The sequence below is a fragment of the Epinephelus lanceolatus genome, chromosome 7 (assembly GCF_041903045.1).
Source record: "Epinephelus lanceolatus isolate andai-2023 chromosome 7, ASM4190304v1, whole genome shotgun sequence".
Lineage (NCBI taxonomy): Eukaryota > Metazoa > Chordata > Actinopteri > Perciformes > Serranidae > Epinephelus > Epinephelus lanceolatus.
The window spans coordinates 4,195,371-4,216,000 of NC_135740.1; the positions used below are offsets into that span (position 1 = coordinate 4,195,371).

The following is a 20,630-nucleotide window of genomic DNA, read 5'->3' on the forward strand; positions in this document are numbered from 1 at the left end:
TTTTGTGGGTGAAGTCTTTCTTTAATTAACAAAAGCAAAAATGAATGTATGTAGAACATTCCATTCCAAATGAAGTATGCACTTTATAGAAAATAATAACATTAATTTATACACAAGTTTAAACTATTCTAACAAACACTAAAAACATTCTGATGCAGTTTTAAATAAACAGAAAAGAATGGATTGCAGTTTGCTTTCAAACTTAATTGTTTTGTGATAAAATAATGTCAACTCAAGGTTCACTTGCTATTTTTTTCTGAGCTTTCAACTCTGGCTGGGCATTATGAAGAAAAACAAAAATCACAGTATTTTTGACATATATTGATATCGATATTGTGATATATTGTAGTGTTGACTGTTGGTTCTTTTAATATTTACACAGGTTTTTGATAAATAATTATCAGTCATATGGATATAATGACTAAGTGGGTAAAGGCAAATAATAGTACAGCTACAACAGTGTGTTGTGCGTTCAGAGAATTACATCACTATAATGCAGCCTTTAAAACCAGGAAAAGATAACACTTGACAATATCCAAAGTCAAAGATGATATCAGTCTCATATCACGATATCAATATGATGTTGATATATTTCCTAGCCCCACTTTCAACCACATCTCATGGTCTTGATCATTGGATGGAGCTCCCAGTTGGCACTGGAATATATGATGTCAGTAAGACGCTGGACTACATTACATCAGAGAGACTTAAGGTTTTGATGGTAATGAAAATTGGGCTGACAATATTTCAAATGTCTAACAGCATTACAATTTCACATTGTGTGAATGTTAACATCATGACATTTTGCAGACATTGGGTTTCATTCCTCATTCCTAACAATTGACTATTAATAATCTATATCAGTATATCAATATTCTAAGATGATGTTGGCATGAGACATTTGGAAGACATTAGATTTTGGTTACTAACCAACACAACTTAAAAAAAAAAATCCCCCAAAAAAATCAACATGATCTGTTGTCACTATTCTACGTCAAATTGACGTTGGCAATAGATGTCCTGACATTGAATTTTCGTCACCTGATGTCACAACATAAATTCAACCAAATATCAATGCCTTATAATGTTGGTGGCCAGCTGGGGCTGGCTCAAGTCTCATCTGTGACATAACAGGTGGCTGTATAAGGATATGATAAACAGAAGCCTTTTTTAGATAGGACTTGTACAAATTTGCAGGAAAGCCCAATCAGTCTTTTTTCAGCATTGGCAGTATAAAAACAAAATCGGGGAGTGCAGCAAAATGCCGCCTGCCTACTTTTGTTCATACAGAATGTGCCTTTTTCAGGGCAATGGGGGGGCATGAGCAAGTAAAAAAACGTGTAGCTCAGTGTGTGATGTAAACAGCCTTGCTCTGAGGGAAGTTGCGGCTTGTCAGTCCTTTGGCGATTCTCTCATAAGTTGGCTTGTCCTTCACTGTCCCCGTCATTTGCCGGTTAATGGCCTCTTCATTTGCGAGGACAAGGAGGGCACGCAATTCTTTGCCTTCCCAGTTGCTCATCTTTACTGTAGTGTCTGTCAGCTGTTTCCTGTTTATCCACCACCAGTGGGTTGCACGTGCGGCGTCATCAACAGCTCCTCCCACAAGTCATCAACAGTCCCTCCTGTGGCGGAAGGCCGTCTTGGTCTTTTTAAACTAAAAGGGTTCCGCCAATATGTCTACCCTACGAGGCGGAAAATTGTGCACCTCAGATCAACTCGCCAATCCGGCTCTGTGTGTCTAAACACTTGCAGCTTGCTGGCAAAATGGCCCAACATTTGCCGAAAATCTGGCAGTGTAAAAGGGGCTAGAGATTATCTCTGGTGTCGGATATGAATGTCCAGTGACTCCCAATCCATGACCCTTGACCTCTTTTCCAGTGGATGCAGTGGAGCAGTTTTGGTCTGGTGTTCACTGACTGCTTACAGGGTTCTTGCTCATATTTTAACTGGCTATCTATCAAATTCAGTAAATATGTCCAAGGTTTGAATTTCTGGTTTGAATTTTCTTATGATTTATGGCAAATTATTTTTTTTAACATTTTATGCCACTCAACATGCACATTCCTCTCAAATCATTTTGACTCATTTTCCTGTAAGTACAGTATTTGAGCAAATGCACTTAGGGACATTCTAACAATGCAAACAGGGCCTGCTTGTTTTTTTGTGTGTTTGTTTGTTTTTATCTTACGCAGTTTTATTGCCAGTTGAAAAATATGTTTGGTCAGTAAAATATTTCAGTTTACCAGCCATTGGCAGATAGAGCAAAAAAAAAAAAAAAAAAAAAAAAAAAGTTAATCCTGACAATAAAAAAGCCACATCATATCCCTTAACCCAATGGACCCGAAAGACGCATAGTGCGTCCAAATTCACATCTCTTCTCTGCAACCATTCATCATAGCGAGAAGCAGCAGAACTGTAGCTTTCCGACGAAACCAAGCACTTGTCGGTAGTCCAATGTTTTCACAGTGAAAAAAAATGATATATTTACACTAAAATGATGTATGGCAGAGCTTTCATACAGCTCTGCACACACATTACTCTTGGATGGATTACTTGCGAATGCAGGCTCGCACAGAAATGCCACACATCACATGAAAGTGTAGGACCAAAGCTTTCCAGTGATACCACACACATCATTGTGCTGTCATCCCATCACGCTATAAATCCAGATCAATTGTCTACAAAATAAAAACCTGACGAATTTCTTTACAATCCATTATACAGATCTTGTTATCAGTCACTTCATATAGTGAGGAATAATATTATTACTATTTTTCTATGATCTTAGATGTAAATATTGCATGTTTCTTTCAGATAAAACACATTTTTGACTTGTGAATGAGTCAATGGAATTTCTTGCAGTATTGAAAAAATACTGGCAATCATGTCCGCCTGGCACAAACCACATGTTTTGGACAGCTGTGAAGTGACAGAATGTCCCAGCATCATGGTTCTTATATTGCCAGATTCCAGAGACTCTCCTCTCTTCATATATGGCAGAATATGTCATTTTCCAACTTCCTATGGTGACATACATGTAAAAATGTAAGAATTTAGTAACACAGATTTGTGTTTTTTTTTTTCAATGTTATAAAAATTAATATAAAGTACAGGCACATAGAAGGACATGAAATGATGGCAAATCTGGGTAGCCTAGATTGTCCTGAAAAAAAAACAAAACAAGATATAGCATGTGTATGTAGCCTTTATAATGACTGTGATATGAGCTTAAAAGTAAAGGCAGGAAAAATAGAGACTGAAAATCAGAAAATGTTGCATCTCTGAGAAATCAATATTGAGGCTTCTACTGTTTTCACTCCCTCTTTAGTAAAATTTCTGTGAAACTATTCCTCAGTGTAGTGTTCACACTGATTATGGATGATGAGATGAAAATTTTTCTTAGCTTCAGTGTCATTCTCCATGTCATACAGTTTGGATGTTATCTATAATTTAAATTAATAATGCTCTCAAGAAATAACCAAGGCTGATCCAGTTTGGCTGTTATACTTATGTTTAACTTCTCCCTATCTCCTTCACCTCTCTCCAATGCTCTGGAAGCATGTAAAGCTGCACTTTTGCATGCGGGAATAGTGAACTCATTAACCCTCGCTGAGCTGCAGCCGCTGGCAGCCGGACATGTCTCACACAAACACACACACACACACACACACACACACACACACACACACACACACACACACACACAAGCTGATGTAATGGGTGCTCCTATCCTGTAATGCAATCGTAGCTCCTCCTTTTCTCTGTTTGCTGAGTTATGCTCAGGGCTACACATATATATACACACACACACACACACACACACACACACACAAAAGCACCAAATGTCTTTATCCCTCACCATCCTGCCCTGTTTTTTCTCTCTGTCACTCACACACACTCACATGCATTCTCACAATTCACATCCTCTCTTTTCACACACACACACACACACACACACACACACACACACACACACACACACACACACACACACACTCCCGGCATTTTAACCAATCAGATCGTCCAAAGCCCTGGCCTGCTTTAGAAAGGGCCAGGCCCCTTCAGTCCCAGGCCTACAGCAGCTGGGGCAATTTCTGTCCACTCCCTCTGTATGTGTGTGTGTCTATTACACACACACACACACACACACACACACACACACACACACACACAGACGCACACAGAGACACCCAGTGGTAACAAAATGTCTGTCAGAGTTATGTCTGACTATAATTGCAGAAACAATTATAAAGAAATATGCTGTATTTACAGATCCATCCTTCTTGTTGATGAGACTCCTGAATGTGTCTTTTTTTTTTTTTATGTTGAAAGTCAACATAGTGATATGTTAACTTTCAGCAGAGTGCTGTTAATCTGTTGCACGTTTTGTTGTTACCCTTGTTTGGACTGCCAAAGGACAAAGGAACAAAGCAGAAGTGTTGGAATTTATTTTTGATACAATTCCTCCACAATACAATCCGGACATTTAATTGTGTTCCCTCTATTTTCCTGAGGACTGCTTCACAAACTAGCAACAGATTACTGCTGGATTTTCACAGCAGTTACTGCTTAAAGATGGGGCAGTTCCCTTTGTTGGACAAATCTGGAGATTCGGGATCACAACCTGTAAGTATGCTTTATGAGTTGTGAATTTGTTGTGGAAAAACAAACTGCCTGAGACAAACAGCCCTTCCTCTCTCTACCAACACTAATGTTACCTGCACACAGTGAACTACATCAGCAGAAAGGGAGCAGGACAGGAGGACAGGAGGAAAGAGGACAAGAGGACAGCAGGACTGACAGTGACTGATAAAAACTAAACTTCAGTCAGTATTGTGATGTCAAAATATTATTTATATAGTGATGTTGCTGTCGTAAAAAGTAGGGATGGGCAGCACAAGCAAAAACACTATTCGAAAATCATGGCAACTATTCGACGATTTTTCAAATATCTACAAGTTTACTGTACTGTTTGTCATCTGCTTGCTTTTAAATGTCCGCCACGGACATTTACACAATGTCACGGATAAACATGGGTAAATGCATGAAAAAAAATCATCACATATTACCTCTGATAATGGTTTATTCATTTAAAACCACATTGTGCTCGTTTAGCACACTATTTCATGTAGTTTTTATCTGCTGGAGGGTCGCGTAGGGGAGCGTAGCGCGACAAAAATAGAAGAGCCACGTAAAATAGAGAGTTGTCGCGCGACAGACGGGGGTTGTCCGTTGTTGCCAGTGGAGCCGCTGTAATTGATTAACAGGGGGACGAGCTGCTACGGGACTCGCGCTGCAGATGTGTCGCGCCGCTGACGTGCCTGGCCGTACAGTCCCTCGCCGCCTCCTGCGTGCCTTGCTCTCAAATGACTGTGGATACTTGTTGTAGACTTGTGACATGCAAGCTTTGCCTCACAGAGTTTGCACTGCACCCCATTTTCGTTTATTTTGTCGAAGTTGTTCCACACGGAACTTTTTGATGACTGTAGTAGTCTCTGCATGTTTCTCCTGTTTGTAGAAGAGCATCAAACTAGCTGGTAGCCCATCTCACACCGCTGTAGTAATCCTATACTGCCCTCGTGTGGTTAGAAGCTGAATTGCATGTCAAATAAAGGGGCGAAATAAGACGGCGAATAGTAATAGTCGCATTAAAAAATCGATTTTTCAAAATAAAACGACTATTCGAAAATTCGAAAATCGTGACCCATCCCTAGTAAAAAGAACTGTTGCTGCTCTGGAAACAGCATTTAGTTACATTCAAAATATTCAGTAATCCTGTTCTGAATTTATTCTTTTTAAATTAATATATTTCCTAAAAAGCAATTATTTAGAAATGAAAAAGAACCGATAAGGAGTATCGATAAAAGCAGTAGTATCGATAAAATCCTACCCATACGCATCCCTAATGTTGACTGTTTTCATTTGGTGCAATATCAGTTTAAGATACTTAATTTTCCTTTGTCTTTTAGAGTACATCACAGCAGGGCCCTGGTGCCCAGATTCCAGGATTTAGGATGCCAAACAGTCCCTCCACAAACAGTCTCAGTGGGCACACAGTCTGTGGCATCTCAAAAGATGGTAGTGATCAGCACACAGCTGTACAGGGCTGCTGTGAGGGAGCAGCCCGAGAAGCAAAGGTATGTAACACAGAAATTATATGTGTTTTTGTGTTTGAGATACAGTACCTGGAAATATTTTACAGAACTGAAATGTTTCTCAAAAGCTTCAGAATATATATTCTGCATTACATTATCACATGCGTTTGCCTTTATAATGTTAGAGCAAGAAAAAATAAATAAATTATATAGAATTTTAGTTTTATTACCAACATAACATCAGATAAAAGATATGAAATAGCTGTGACAACACTTGAATTATATACAAGAAAGGTGGATTCAGGGAAACACTTAATTTAAAAACACAAGGAAATCAATATTCAAAATCAATATTTTACAGGCTGTAGATGACCTGATAAGGCTCGTCTTCCCCAAAATCCCCATCCCAAATGACCTGGCATTCCAGTATGAGGGACACTCAAAGGAGGAATGGTTGTCTTACACGTCTCTTACTTCAGCCAAGGGGCAGCTGGAGGTCAACGCAGTGACCAGCCGGATCAGGAAACTCCTGGCGTATCCAACACAGGACAGGATGGACGCCTGAATGGAAAGAATTAGACACTATAAGCGTTGCAGATAAAACACTGCTGTCTATCTATTGTATATTATTTAGTACGTTTTTTGTAGTTTTTGGTTTTTTACATTTGCTAAAAATAAAGTTCTTTTGACAAAAGACTTATTTGTCATTTCTTTGTAAGTGGGTTTTTTGGTTTAATGAAACCTTAGTGTTGAGAATTGAGTTTACACAGTTGTATCTCATTACATGTCATAAGAACTTACTCTTCTTCAGTTCTATGCCTCAGGGGTCCATAGTCATACCTGTGAATGTTGTGGACGTTCTGTGGGGTGTATGGATTCAAACAGTTAGGCTCCAGGCCTGGATGGTGTATCAAACATGTAGGGTGAACTGGAACCTGGTTCATTACCCCAAAAGCTAATAGGTAAAAAAGACACAAGGCATACTATTTTATAGGTAAGCAAATAAAGGCTCAGGAGACAACATCACTCCATAGAACAAATTCTGATCCAGGAAGCAACATGTGTTTTACTATGAAACTTTGATTTCATATAAATGATGTGGAGAAACTGCGATACATTGGTACATTGTACATATTGTAGATTACAAACACAAGGTGAAGATGATTATTAAATACAGCTACATTTTAGTAGAATAGTTTCAGTAAACATGACAACTAAGACATCTCAATGTACCAGTTATTTCTATTCATTTGTTTTTGTATAATACATAAATCTGTCATCTTAATCTGCTGTGGTAAAACTGATGAATTCGCGGGTTAAAACTTTTGTGGTTTTGATAGGGAATGTGTTAGTAGCAGAATTTATAATAACTTTGGAATTATTACCCAATACAAACTACATTAGTCTGAAAAGGAGTTATGCTTTACACCACGTCATATAACAGCTGAGTGCTGTAGTAACTGACTATATTGTTAGAAACCTTTCGCTCTCTGTAGCAGGCATTTCCAACTTTATTCAGTCAGAGGACAGACATACAGTTGTTACCATGACGTCAGATGAGTAACAGTTATATTACAGCTGAAATATAAGACGGCTACAAAATAAAAACTTATCACTGAGGAGAAACGTCCGGCTCCAGTGTTTTGAAAAGGTTCAGAGTCTATTGGCTCACGTTTCTTCACTCAAATTGATGTTTTGTGGAAGCCTCCTGAGGTGAAGTCAGATAAGGTAAGGGGCGTGACGTTTCCGACACATGTTCTAAGCGTTGCACCAATCAGAACAGACTGAACGAACTGACCAATCACAGCAGACTGGGCTGCTGGGGAGGTGAGACATAAGCCCAAACACAGCATTTCAGACAGAGGTGCTGCAGCAATGAACAGTACAAGACATAAAATGTGCATTTTGAATATTAACGCACATAAATCTATTCCACTAGACCCCAATATTACATATTTATATCAATATGACCCTGAAAAAAGCTTAATGGGTCTTTAAGATGAGCCAGCCGGTTACTGTGGGTAGGGTGTCTGTGATAAAAAAGAGGTGGCGACATGCACATCCCAAAGAAAATTTCATTTGGGTGCTGGGTCAAAAAACTCAAGTGAACACGAAAAAGAAGAAGATGATCCACACACCAAATAGAGCTTCCATTACTTTATAATTTATTTTGTCATTAATGACGTTTCGAGCACGCAGGCTCTTCCTCAGACTTGTTAACAGAGTACATGTGGAAACGCCATTTTAAATATCCACACTCCCTGCAATCAATCAGTGCAATGCAAAAAATAAAGCAAAAAAAATGTATACACAGGGTGTCCATGATGTCACATTTCTGCAAATATGTGTTCTGCTTGTTCGATAAGGTGTTTGATAAATTGTTCATACTGTCTTCATTTGTTACACTCGTGGATAATAAACATGGTCATTAGTGACTGCAGTAAAATATATCCTAAAGCCTGTTTCATTGGTCCTTTTTACACAGAGATGGCGCTATTGAGCTGCTACAAAGTCCCTTCTTTATAACTCCTTTGCATTTTACACAGAATTAAACAATGGCAGCATCATTACGCATCAGTGTGTGATTTTGGACAGCATGTCAGCAAGCAGGCCTGACATGTAACACAACAACATTGGCCTGTGGTGTGACATGTAATATACATGTCAGCAGTGCTTTATAAACAGTAGCAATGGCATTAACATGGCAATAACAATCATTTACCTTATCTGTTATATGGCAGCTGATCTTGTCCTCTGCTAGGAGGTTAAGGAGCTTCTGGACCTCAGTATTTTCCCAGTTTGCAGACATTTTTGGCAACTGTTCCTCTTTGTTGAGTTAGCTGCTAACTGCTTCCAGCTGCCTTTTAAATCTCCCACCAATGGGTTGCACACATAATACATCATTGAAAGGTCACACACCCATGGTCTTGTCCTGCTAGCTGTCCTGTTTATACAGACATTATTTTGGCACTTTTACTTCCTCCAATATTGCCTTAAAGGAGAGACAACTCTGTCCCCCATCCTTCAATCGTACCTTTTATACAGAACGGCGAGGCAGCATAATGGTGTGAAATTCCCGCCTTGAAGAGGCAGTTTAAAAGGGGCTATTGCCTCTTCTCTGGGCTCTGCTCTGAGGTTATACTGCTGTGTGGAGCTCAGCCCCGCCCTCCTGCAAACAGAAAGAGACACTTGCCCCTTTTACACTGCCAGATTTTCCGCAAATGTTGGGCCGTTTTGCCGGCAAGCTGCGAGCGTTTAGACACACAGAACCGGATTGGCAAGTTGATCCGAGGTGCCCAATTTTCCCCCTCGAAGGGTAGACATATTGGCGGAACCTTTGTGGTTTAAAAAGAACGAGGTGCCCTTCTGCCACGGGAGGGGCTGTTGATGATGCCACACGTGCGACCCACTGGCCGTGGATAAACAGGAAACAGCTGATAGCAGAAATGAGCAGCTAGTAGCAAGAGGGAAACGCAAACCTGACACTGTAAAGATGAGCAACTGGGGAGACAAAAGCCCCTTTTACACTGCCAGATTTTCGGCGAATGTTGGGCCGTTTTGCCGGCAAGCTGCGAGCGTTTAGACACACAGAGCCGATTGAGAGGATCGGCAAGTTGATCCGAGGTGCCCAATTTTGCCCAAAACATTACACACCTACATACCTTTTGTGATTTCATCCTTGTGTGGGTACACCTCTCCCATTGCCATGACTTTCTTCCGGAGATGGATGCTCCTGATACCACTCTAATATGTCAAAAGATTTGTTTTGCAACGACTCCCATTTGGTTTTCTGCTGCCTTGACCGCCTTATAGTCATGTGTTACTAGGGATGGGTATTGTTAAGATTTTAACGGTACTACTACTCTTATCGGTACTGCTTATCGATCCGGTATTTTAACGGTACTCTTATCGATACTTTTTGAGGAAGAAAAAAACAAATTAAGAATATAAATTGCTTTATTTTCTCAATTCTCATTATGCAACAAAATAGTTTTTTAACAAAACATTTTACTTTTTACAACTTGAAATGTAAAATACATAAAATAATAGTGTTGTCACGGTACCAAAATTGGGACCCACAGTACAATACCAGTGAAAGTATCACGGTTCTGAGTAGTATCACAATACCACAGCAAAAATTAGGCAGATGTGCCTTTTGTCATTTATAAAAAGATAAATCACTTTTCTATAATACATCAATGATATTTCAATGGAATAAATTACTTATTGACTTATTCATACTTCAAAAACAGCATCAATAAGTGATTAACATAGCAGGGATCAAAATAAAATAAATAAATAAAATAAAAATCAACCAGCCACCCTCCTCCCCTGACAAGTAAAGAACAGGCCCTTCATAAGTAAAGAACAGTCCCTAAAGTGCGGTGAGGTTTGTGGACCGTTACCTGACACAAAGAGAGAAATGTGAACGGCTCGTTTCTCCTCTGACACGTCATATACCACTGTGTGAGTTTGTGTGTGTGTGTGTCACTGGAACAACAGCCCCGCCCCCCTGCTCTCCACTCACACACAGCAGGCAGCCAGGGTGAGCGAGACAGATCTCTCGTCTTCAGGGAGAATAGCGAAAATTATGATACAATGACGGATAATTGACGGACTTGGTGAGATAAATGTGCAAGATAACGTTTATCTTGTAAAAAAAAAAGAAAAAAAAAAGCGACTGCTCCAGTACCGATAGCAGAACCGTTAAGGTCAGAGCTTATCAATACTGCGGTCTTGAAGAATGTAGCCCCGGGGCTCGTTCAGTACTGGAGTTCGGTACCCATCCCTATGTGCTACTTTCAGTGACTGTTCCACCTTTTTGGTCCAAGCACAGAAATCTCTGGTCTGACTTTTGCCATCTCCGTACTATTTTCTGTAACTAAGCAACCCACTGCAGAACAGACAATCTGCCTGTTTACACCTACGCACAAGCCCAGTGTACATGAATGGTTATGTGATATGCGTTTTCAGGCATGTTGGTATGGATGAAAGTTATTTCTGAGATGGTGCTAAAATGCTGGTGTGTATAGAGATTGTTTTTGTTTTAAAACACCATTTTAAGATGAAATCGTATTAGTGTGGGTGGGGACTAAAAGAAATGTTGGATCCTTGTGTGCAATGCTGCTTCAAAACGTGATGGTATCATAACATCTGCCAGTGCAACCTTGAGGCCCTGACACACCAAGCCGACTGTTGGCCGTTGGTCAGTGTCGGGCAGTCGGTGAGCATCTGTCACCCTAATCTTTTTGGTGTGTCCTGCACCGTTGGCCCTCGTCCGCTCTCTTCGGCCCTTGTTGGCTTTTACAAAACAAGCAAGCAAAAAGCTAAAGTTGAGGGCGTGAGAAGAAACAAATTTGCTACGTAAGGTAAGTTGTTTTTTTTTTTTCTTAGCCATCGAGCTCTTTGGCAGAAACATTTCTTGACGGGTAGGGTCATTTTTCCCTGGCCCACAGTAAATATGCTCTGGTCTTTCAACATTGGATTGTGTTGTTAAAACTAGCATCAAAACAGTCTTGCTGTTTCCCTTTTTGAATGATGAACACAGACTACCGCTGTCTGCTGGTGTGGACAGGTATTTCCTCTCACACAGATGCCGAACATACATGCTGGTTGGCTGTCGGCTGTCATCTTTGCAGTGTGTTCATGTGCAACTTTTTGGCCAAGACACAGGCGACATGAGGCAACAGTTGTCTTTCATTACCTGTAACTCTTTGGAGTTGGTTTGGTGTGTCTGGTCCTTCAGACCTTGCTACACCTTTAACAACGCAACATGTGCACTGACAGTGAAGTTAGCCTGAGAAGAGCAAGGGCAGTTACTGCCTCTATGACTGGTATCCTAGTGGAAACCCTGATTTATGTTAGTTGCATGTGTTCACAGGGTTTCCTCAACTGCCACGGCAAAATAAAAGCCGCCACGCCTTCAGAATGATGATTTTTTTTTTTTTCTCTTCTCAAATGTTAAAACAATGTAAAGTATATTGTATGAATGGATATATATATATAGCCTACATAATAGCCTATATTTGCGCACATATACTTACCATAATCAGAGTTTGAAATGATAATTTTAATATCTGGAATGATCTGGAACTGTCCCGAAAGTATTAAATCATGTTGTACATTTCACATCTTTAAAAGACTCTTTAAAAACTACATTATTTCTTGCTATGGTAAAGAAAATTAAGTTTACTGACTGTACTATTATTTCCAGATTTGTGCGCTATTTGTTATATTGTGTGATGGAACATTTAAGTTTATTGATATGATTAATTTCAAATTCTTGCACGTTGCTCTTTTGTATTTGTATTGTTATGATGAGTTTAATTTTGTAAGGTAAAAGGAGTAGGTGTTTATAAGCTTTAGCTTCTACCTACACCCTTTCAGTTACATTGATTATTGAAATGTACTGAAATAAACACATTCATTCACTCATTCAAATATCATGAAATGTTATGTGACACTACGCAGCTTAACTTTATTTTGAAAAAAGAACACCGGAGTCATCACCTGCCTGTCTGGCTGTACTGCGGTGCACTCAAAAGTGAAGGGGAGGCAAAGAGACGACAGTTCAAAGTAGAGGGAGAGAAAAGGGTGAGGGAAAGGTAGCCTACCTAAGCAAGGTTACGTTTGATGCATTTTTTATTCAAGCCTGTGAAAACAACCCTGACAGGGCTCGACAGTGCCAGCGTTTCACTCGCATTTGCAACTAAAAATAGATGTGTGCGAACTGTAAAAAATATTTAGGGGCACATGTGTGCATAAAAGAAAATCAGCCGAAGCAGCCTATATTTTTGTCAATAAAAAAATATGATAATCTAACTGCAAATGTTGGAGGAACTCCAACCACCTTCCCTCTTCCCCGTGTGACACGGTTATGGGCGGTTTTCCAAGTCACTGTCGGCACAATGCTCTTGCGCCGCGGTAGCACATACACAATGAATGGGTTCGTCGGCGGAGGTCTGCGCTTTGCGCGCTCTGTGTGAAAAGGGCTTAAGTCCCACTGTCGGCAGCGTGGAAATAAGTCAAAGTGTGGAGGAGATGGACTGGGTTTAGCGGCGGATCTCCGGGGAAGCCTGCTCCGTTCTCCCCGAAGGCCTAGTTCAAATAATTTCAACTCTGAGCGCAGCGCTCGGGCGGAAAATCAGAGCGGTGCGCGACGCCAAGGGTAGCGGTGCCGCTTTGTCAGGCGTTGCTGCCCTCTCCATAGACAAACAATGGGACAGCCAGCGCAAAGCGGTTTTACAGCTGATCATGTGTAGAGGCCTTTAGGGACCGTTCGCCACGGTACCGCTGCTGGGCAGGGTGGAAGTAAAGCCCTTTTCACACAGAGCCCCCAAAGCGCAGACCTCCGCCAACGAACCCATTCATTGTGTATGTGCTACCTTGGTGCAAGTGCGCACCGCTCTGCCGCCGAGCTGAGCGGCGCGCGAGAGGGCGCATGTCGCGGCATCTGGGCGCTGTGACGACACCTGGGCGCCGCGCGTCCAATAGCAGAGAAGAGCCTGAAGTAGACCCGGAAGCGGTCACCATGGAGCTATAGCTCCTGAACGAGCCTGTACTCCCCCAAATTCTGTCCTCTGCGCCCTACCCCTCGTGGGTGCCGCGAAAGCTCTGTGTGAAAGAGGCTGCAGAGTCCTGCAGAGTTTCAGAGGACCTGGAGAATGTTTTAGGATAGTAATAACATTATATAAGATAATCATATTGCAAAGATAATATATATAAGATAATAACATTAAAGACAAAATTAAATTGCAATAGGCCTACTTTTTCAAAACTTGATGATTTTACCTTTCTGTACATTTTGTATACAAATTCATTAAATAATTTTGCTTGTAAATGTCTATTTGCATCACGTTTATTACAGAAAACACATTATTTGATCAATTTACATTGTGCCCCTAAAGTTCTTTGTGTGCTCCTTACTTTTTCAACTTAGGAGCACATGTGCTCCTTGGGAAAAAAGTTAGCGTCAAGCCCTGCCTAATGTTAATGTTAATGCCTGAACGCAACACAGACTCCGCTCCATTGACTGTGTGCACGGTGCCATTTATAATTGTCAGTCAAAAAATGCGGCCCAAGCCGTGCTCTTGTGTGCTCACCTGTGTCTGTGTGTGTGTGTGTGTGTGTGCTCACCTGTGTCTGTGTGTGTGCGCGCGATACAGAGAGCAGAGGAGAATTGTAAAAGCACGACCATGTAAAGACAGAAATGACATGCCGTCATGTAAACAATATAAGTCATCACATTATAAGGTGAAACGTTTCACCATATAACACAATAAATAGTATAATGTTATGGTATTATATGAAGCGTCCATCGCACAAAATAATATAACTTTAGTTTATGAAGAGATAAGACGGAGCCCTCTCCTCTCCTCTCCTCTTACTGTATGTGCTTTACTCAAAAGTGTGTGAACTGACCTGGATATAAGTGTGTGTAGCGCAAAATAATATAATGGTAGTTTCTAAAGAGCTGAGACAAAAAAAATAAAAATAAATCATCAGCAGTGGCTCACCGCTGCTAGTTGCATATAGGGGAAACACTGTTGCTCAATGAATTTCTTCTGTTTTGGAATACACAGTATTCTTACACATTAGTGTTAGTGTATTTTAATATTTATATATTTATTTCACTTCGACAAGCTCTCTCTTTTTTTACCATACACCTGTTTGCATCCCTGTGTATTAGACAAGTACACAGGCAAAGGTAGTAGAGGAGGTGAGTGGAGGAGAGAAAAGAAAAAGAAAAACATTAGTGTATTTATAAAAACATTCAGTTTGAAGTAGTCATAATTTCATATTTCAAATTTCACAGCTCTTTAATAACCAAATTTAAGGGTTGTGTGTGTATTATGGTGTTAGTTTATGTTAATATTTGTGGTAAATATTAAGACTTTTTAAACCCTCAAAATTTTTTAGCACTGTTGACCTCACACTGATGTTGCCCTAATTGCTGCAGAGACACACTACTGTCTTTTCAATAGAAGGGAGCCTTGTTTGTTGTGTATGTTGGAGAGATGGCTCAATTACAGAGAGGGATGGAGGAGAGTTCATGTACACATCCAGCTGTTGAGCTGACCTCCAGATTACAGCCTGTCCCCACTGCACTCTTTCTTTCCCTTTACTCACACACACACACACACACACACACACACACACAAACTCTACAACACCCTTGCCCTTAATACATACATGCCCAGTACTGTTTAAGCAGTGGCATTGAGTCTCTTGTCTGTGGATTAGGTTGAGACTTGTTCCTATTGACCAATCAGCTATCAGTCAGATTCAACAGATGTGGACAGCTGAGAGAAAAGCCTCTTTCTGATGTGGATCTGTTACATGGCTGTCTTCATCTGGCACTAATGTTTTTTAGACATTCAAGCAAACATGTATTAGTTTCAGAAATAGTTTCAGAAATGTTCCATGTTGTTGATCAAACAGGAAGGACTGTTAGGGATCTAATTTAGTTTGTGTCATTTTTAATCTCTAATGCATAAAAGGAAGCACAAAGGGCCTCAATATGCTTCAAAGAAAGTGGGTCATGTGGTGTGTCACTGCTAGCAGCATTGCTCTCAGAATAGTCAATCAGTCGATTTACCACTTTGGTCAAGACTTAGGGCGGGTTTCCATCCAAGTGAAGTGCAAATTTGAACCGAAGTTTCAGAATGCCAGCAAAAGAAAATGTGAATCATACCCTTTTCCATCCACTGCTGATATGCAAATATCTGGAGTTGATTGATTGAAGAATTAGCGCCACCTTCTGCTTATCTCAATCAGGCGCCACTGAAGAAGAGGCGGCAACTAGATGATGTAATTAAAAAAAGCAGCAGTCAAACCTTAAACCAAGGAACACAGTGGATGTATAATAACAGAGAGCACAGTGGACAGTGGAAATAGATAGTTTTGTACAAGTAGTACTACAGCTGTGTCCTATAGGAATAGTTCTGGTATCACCCCTGTGTGCAGACAGAAGTGTTTTAAAAGCCATCCAGAGACATAGAGGGAAGCTTGCAGTGGCCTAAGTCATGACGTCATCATTTATTCACTGAGTCTGTCTCCACTGCACTTTGCATTTACCTTTTATCAGTAGAGCACTCCAGGGATGACATTGTGTAGTCTCATTTAGCCACTTGTTAGCAACCACATTTTTTAAGACAGATATTTTAAAGTTCACATGTGGGGTCTTTACTGATGTATTTTATGTAGTAGAACAAAATGTGAAAGTCTCTTAAGCTTGTGTTAAACACAGACCTTTTTTCAGGCATCTAACCAAGCCCATTCAAACTTCCACTGACTTCAAGACAAGAGAACCGGAGGTGGTAAAATGCTAACTCATGTCCAGGCTTTAGAATCCATTCCGGGGCATATTTAGAGATTTTTTTTCTAGTTTTAGTTGTTTCTACTCACAATTTTTTAATGGTTGCTATTAACTTTTTTTCACCGATTTTCATTACAAATTTTAGGATAACATACCTTTATTAATTGCAGTGGGTACTGATTTATGTAGATATATTTTACTGCTTATTTATTTATATCATTGCCTTTTAAATTTAATTCAGGCAGATGTATTTATATTTTTCTTTCAATGTGTATTCATTTGATTACTTATTAATATAGTTAATGGTTTATATACTTATTTAATTAACAATTGATTAATTTAGTGGTCTATTGTTTATAATTATGACCGTTCTAGTCTTCGATAGTTTTCAGTCTGAATGCCTGTTTGAGCATCCGACAAGCAGTAGCCCTTTTTGCACAGAGATGGCGGTATAGAGCTGCTGCAAAGTTCCTTCTTTATTCTTCCTTGGCATTTTAATACAGAGCCAAACAACATTCCTCGACCGCACCTTATATACAGCATGGCAAGGCGGCATAATGGTGCAATATTCCCACCTTGAACAGGCAGTGTAAAAAAAGGACTGCTTTGTGTGATGCATACTGATGCTCTCCTACTAATAGCTAGTTAGCTAAGAAGCTACATGCTATTGATGGAGACTGATAACCATTGAATGTTGTTAAAGGTGTTAAATGATCCATTTACCAAATAACTATGTGGTTTGTTCTGCTCAAGAGGTAAATACAACTCTTAGTAACAATTAGCACTAATTACTCATTAAAAACCTCTCGAAATGAAATCACTGTTCTGTTTCTTAGCATTTCCTGGCAGTCTTTTGAATTCAGTCTTATTAGGCCTTCAAGTCTTGTCAAAACTGTTGGAAATATTTGATTGCCATGTTGAATCATTCAGGTTCTTATGGGAGATGGTACATCCCTTCAATCTGACCAAAACGAATGCAGCTACATTTTCAACGTTCACGTTTCCCAGAAAACTTTTAAGGCATAATGAAAAACACTTTGACAGCTTTGACATGCTCCCTTGCTGCACTGTGTAAATGTTTGTGGATTAGAATACTTCACTTGCTATTGGAACTGTATGGTGGCTGCTTGTTGCAGCATGATATGGGAGCAATGGGAGTTGTGGGAAGTGCAAATCAGGGGCCCTTGAGAAGAAAGAGGGAGTTCCTCCTCCCCTCATTTCACCTCTTTTTTTTTCTTGTCAGCTAACCCCTGCAGTCCACCCCAGTTCAACAAGCCCCAACCAGCCTGATAAGCAGAGCTGTCTTTTTAAATGCTAATCACTCTCACATTATCACAGACGAGTCTGTCTGCCTGCCTTCTAATAACACTCAATACACCACCAATGTTTCTCTACCGGTCTGTTGTTTCTGCCTCTGGTTTTCTGTCACTTAACCCTTCATCTGTCCCTCAGCCCTTCTCTCCCTCTCACATTGACATGTCTACTTAAAGGGATACTACACCGATATTCAACCAGCCCTGTATTATAATAATATGGGTAGTGCGAGGAAATGAACTGGTAAAATTCCCTCCATCTAACCAGGGCGTAGATCTCCCTTCTCCCCCGTGAAACTCCAGCAAAACTCTGCCAGATGACGTATTTTCTGTCATTCAACTGAGTTTCGCTAGCTCCTGGGCTGTTGCTCGAACTATAGGCTGTACTTCTGCATTTTTGTGTTGTCTGCCACCCATGCTGCCACCGTAGACACAAAGAGCATAGAAGTGGATCAACAGACAGACCTGTCCCCCTTTCTCTCAGACACCAAACTCCAGTCACACAGTAAAACTAGGCAGTGCTAAACCAAGGTTATGTTGCTGCACTGCCTATTTCTCACCAAAAATGTTTCCAGAAACATACTTTAGTGCCCTGTTTAGCTGTAATATTTAGAGTTTGTGAACAGGAAGTGGGTGCTATACTGTTTCTTGAATAGTGAAAACGGAGGCTAAAACAATGAGATTAAACTGTAAAGCTAGGCAGTGCTGATTAAATATAATCCAAAAATACTGTTACTGAGCTGCCTATTTCTAGCTTCAGATGTTTTCAGAAACATATTTTAGCTCACTGTTTAATGTAATATGAGACTATTTGTTACCAGCCGGCTGCCATTATTTCAAATAGACGAGTTTGCATTATGTTACCAGTAGGAGCATTTATTGGTCAGTCTAGTTTTATGAAGGCCTTCTTTCCAGTGGTGAAATATGTCTTTAAAGGTGCACTTTCTTTTTCTATGTTAGTGTCTAAATGACCCTTTCAAAGCCTTCATGTTTGTACCAGCAAAGAGGTTGATGTTTTGTGGTGCTGATGATGATGATGTTTGTAGATTTTTACGCCTCCATGCTGGTGATAGCCGTGGCCGGAGCCATTATGTTTTTGGGTTGTCCAGATCAGCCACTCGGTTCTCGTAAGACAATCCTTTTTTCTTTCTCTGTGTTCTGCAGCCGCAGAGCTTTGACCTCCTCCACCTGGTCCAGGATGTTCCTCTGCTGCAGCCTGACAGCAGAGACTTCCTCACCCAGGAAGTCAAGGGATTTCTTGATGTCATCTATCTCCTCGACCAAAGGAGTTTTCCTCAGGGCCATTGCGTTTTGTTGTTATGGATACGCGGCCAGCTGGTAGCCTAGCCGGCTAGTTAGCACGCTAGTTTACCCAGCCACTGGCTTCGCCGGCTTTCAGAGTCCGTCTTCCACAAATCGATGTCGCAGTCCAGGCAGTGGTCAAAACCAGTAATCTCTGTCAAAAAACAGTCCAAGGTCCGTAATCCAAAATCAGTGATCAGTAAGCGAAATTACTTTCAAAAAGCCAGGGACGGTACACAGAGCAAACACAAGTGACGGCGACCAGAACAGGAAGTGAAGTGGAAGTGAAAATTTTATTGTTAAATTATTTAGGAAATGTGCTGATTTGCTTTATGTTTGAGTGTGAGATGTTCAGACTGATATCAATCTCATGTCAGTAAAGAGCAGGAGTTACGATGTGGTTAGCCTAGCTTAGCATGAAGACAAGAAGCAGGGGAAAGAGTGAGCCTGGCTCCGTCCAAAGTTCAAAAATACACCTATCACCATGTACCTTGCGGTTTAATGGGGGAGTTACACACAGAATCCATTTATCTCTCCTGGCGAGCAATAAACCTGACTTTGAATTAAAATCAAATCTGTATCTGGCCTCAAGATTCAGTATCAATTTGAATATGTCTATATACATCTATACATGTAGATAGATAGATAATATACTGTAACTGCACAGCTATATTTATATAAGCAATCGTTTCATAGTTCTGGAATATTCTGTTGGCTGTGTGTGTATGTGTGTGTGTGTCCTACATCCAGCCTTAGTGTTCTAACTGGGTCACACCAGAACCCAGCTGCAGTGCTGCAACACCGGCTAAGAGAGCATGTGCGGACACACACACACACACACACACACACACACACACAAACACACGCACACACACACGCACAGAGTGTAGCAGAGATGTTTAAGAGCATGGACATGCTACAGAGATCTTAAAAGGGAAAAGACGGTAGAGACTGTGTGTGTGTGTGTGTGTGTGTGTGTGTGTGTGTGTGTGTGTGCGTGTGTGAATAATAGCAACAAAAAGCAACTGGGGATGCGTTGTCATGGCAACCCCCTTGGCAGCCCGCCCACAAGCTTGTATGTCGGTGGGCATCACACAGTGAGGGAGGAAAAAAAAAAAAAGCATGGGTGCAGAGTGAGGCAGTGTGTGATTGGTCACACCCCCTTGTCTTTGTGTGGCGCAAGGGATTGTGGGAAGCCCTTGACTGAATGCTCATTTGTGTGTGAGTGGGAAAAGAGTGAAGGGGGGGGGGCAGAGAGTTTGTGTGTGTGTGTGTGTGTGTGTGTGTGTGTATGTGTGTGTGCGTGCGTACGTGCGTGTGAGAACAGAGGACGACGCCTGTGTGTGTGTGTGTGTCTGTGTGTGTCTGTGTGTGTGTGTGAGGGGAGGGGGAGGAGCAGAATATGTGTGTGTGAGAGAGAGGAGGATGAGCTAGTGTGTGTGTGTGACAGAGAGAGGGAGAGAGAGAGAGAGAGCTGCGCTACCATCAGATGCTATACTGGCCTTTTTAACTGGATTCTATTTTTTAACTAAGAGATTGGATTACTATCAGCCAAGGTTTGAATCTGCCTGTCACACTGTCTGTCTGTCTGTCTGTCTGTCT

General features: G+C 40.8%; 1 protein-coding gene across 3 annotated transcripts in view; it reads left to right on the forward strand.

Annotated features, from left to right (window-relative positions):
- Positions 1-20,630, forward strand: part of LOC117260670 (storkhead-box protein 2-like) — a 128,149-nt gene that overhangs the window by 56,664 nt on the left and 50,855 nt on the right. Inside the window, exon 1 of one of the 3 annotated variants that reach the window (XM_033632697.2) lies at positions 16,664-20,584. The exons of the other annotated variants lie outside the window; for them this stretch is intronic. The gene's annotated coding sequence lies outside the window, so the exon portion shown is untranslated. Of the gene's footprint in view, positions 1-16,663; positions 20,585-20,630 lie in introns of those variants that run through there. 3 annotated transcript variants of the gene reach the window in all.